A 2,269-nucleotide genomic window follows, 5' to 3' on the forward strand; every position below is an offset into this window, starting at 1 on the left:
ATTCTTGGATTCAGTTTGCCAGTATTTCATTGAGTATTGTTTCATGTATGTTCATGAATGAAATTGGTCTGTAATTCTCTTTCTTTGTTGAATCTTTGTGCAGTTTGTGTATCAGGATGACTGTGGCCTCATAGAAAGAATTTGGCAATGTTCCTTATGTTTCTATGTTGTAGAATAATTTGAAGAGTATTGGTATTAGTTCTTACTTGAAAATCTGGTAGAATTCTGCACTGAAGCCATCTGGCCCTGGACCTTTTTTGTTTGGGAGACTTTTAAAGACTGCTTCTAATTGCGTAGGGATTATTGGTCTATCTAAATTGTTTGCCTGATCTTGATTTTACTTAGATAAATGATATCCATGAAGAAATTTGTCCATTTCTTTTAGATTTTCCAATTTTGTGGAGTACACTCTTTTGAAGCATGACCTAGTGATTCTCTGTATTTCCTCCGAGTCTGTTGTTATATCCCCCTTTTTGTTTTTGATTTTGTTGCTTTGGATATTCTCTCTCTGCCTTTTAGTTGCTTTGGATAAGGGTTTAAAAACATGGAACGTTTCATAAATTTGCATGCCATCCTTGTGCAGGGGCCATGCTAATCTTCTCTGTATCATTCCAATTTTAGTATATGTGCTGCTGAAGCAGACACTCATAAAGGCTATTTTAAGGTCTTTGTACTGTGCTTCAGCTATGTTGGAATTCTCAGGGCCTCTTGAAGTAGAAGAGCTGGGCTCTAGTGACTGCTATTGTGTTTCTATGCTGGTACCTGGTCATCTGAGTTTGAGAAGATTGTACTTCTCGTCTTGTCTTTGTCTAGTGAGTGTCTTGTTCCTTGGTTTCCATTGCCCTCTCTGGTCATTGGGATAGTTTGGTGTCTGTGTGGTGTTTGATGGGGAATTCTTCTGGGATCCTGCTAGGTATGAACATTGGGAGTTCCCAGTAAAACTTATTCCTAGGTCTGAGGAGCTGACACTTAGGAATGGGGCTGGACTTGGAGGAATGGGCTGAGGGAGTCCACAAGAGAACAGAAGGTTTGCTCCTTCAAGATCTACTTAGTCCTTTTGAGATGGGGACAGAGAGTGAGGAGAGAATGCAACATGTAGCCTGTTGTGAAGCTGGGGATGAGCTTGGGGGACTGGATTTGGAGGAGAGGAGGGACAGGAAGCTCGGAAGCTCTCCTATCTACTTTGATGGCCTACTTGCCTCTCTGGCAGGCTTGGCCGGGAGGTTCCCAGGGAATGCCTGCTGGAGTTTGGACTGGGATAAAATTATGAACAGGAAGAAGGTGGTTCGAGAAGAAGATCTGTGTGAGCCACTGGAATTGGGCCAGGGATGGGGAGAAACACTAGCAGGTGTAGAGATATATCCTCTCTACAGGCCAAAAGAAGAAGTGAGATGGTGTTAAATGTAAGCCAATGTACATGATAAATCTGTAGCTTTGAGTACTGCTGAGGGTCTAGCAGGAAGGCTCCAGACCCCTGTGGTGTCTAAGAGAGGACTCCAGGCTGTCCACGGTGTTCTGAGAGAGGTGTACCCCAGAATCAGAGGAAAGCATCTAAATTCTATTCTTTCTGTTCAGTTCTGTCTATAAACACCTAATGGGCTCCACATCATTTTGCCTGATCAGGCCAAAATGGCAGAGTAAGTAAATGGGGACAAGGAAGCTAAATTTTTTTACCTGCTTTCAGGGAATAAAAAAATAGTTTTGATGAATTATACCTTCTTTAACTTTGTAACCTCTGTTTATAGAGACACTCAGAATCAGAGCTTGAAGACAGCAGGCATCTTTAGGGACAGCACCCTATAAAGAGGAAGGCAGTGAGCCCACAGGTCTCTAAATCCAGAGAAGATCTAGCTGGCTCTCTGGTTCCTAAAAGACTGCAAGTAATTGATCTGGTATTTTTTTCCTTAAAGGGTGTGTGTGTGTGTGTGCGTGTGTAAGTGTATCATCACCAAAAGTATGCAACACACATTAATGTGCATGCAAGAATACATGTATGTGCACACAGAGGCCAAGGGACAGCCCTGGCTATCATTCTTCGGGTGCTATCATCCCCAACATTTTTGTTTGTCGGTTGTTGGGTTTGTTTATTTATTTATTTATTTATTTATTTTTATGAGACAGGGTCTCTCGCTAGCCTGGAGCTTGCCGAGTAAGCTGGCAGCCCCAAGGATCTGCCTGCTCTGCGTCCCCAGGGCTGACAAGCACACAGTGCCCCATCCAGCTTTTTGCTTTTTACATAGGTTCCAAGATTTGAACTCAGGGCCTTGTG

General features: G+C 42.8%; 1 non-coding gene across 1 annotated transcript; it reads right to left on the minus strand.

Annotated features, from left to right (window-relative positions):
- Positions 1 to 538: 538 nt before the first annotated feature.
- On the minus strand, positions 539 to 643 carry LOC130880863 (U6 spliceosomal RNA). The gene has a single exon (XR_009057660.1). It is a non-coding gene; the product is annotated as a U6 spliceosomal RNA (small nuclear RNA).
- Positions 644 to 2,269: the final 1,626 nt, after the last annotated feature.

This window comes from Chionomys nivalis, chromosome 8 (genome assembly GCF_950005125.1).
Source record: "Chionomys nivalis chromosome 8, mChiNiv1.1, whole genome shotgun sequence".
NCBI classification, from domain to species: Eukaryota; Metazoa; Chordata; class Mammalia; order Rodentia; family Cricetidae; genus Chionomys; species Chionomys nivalis.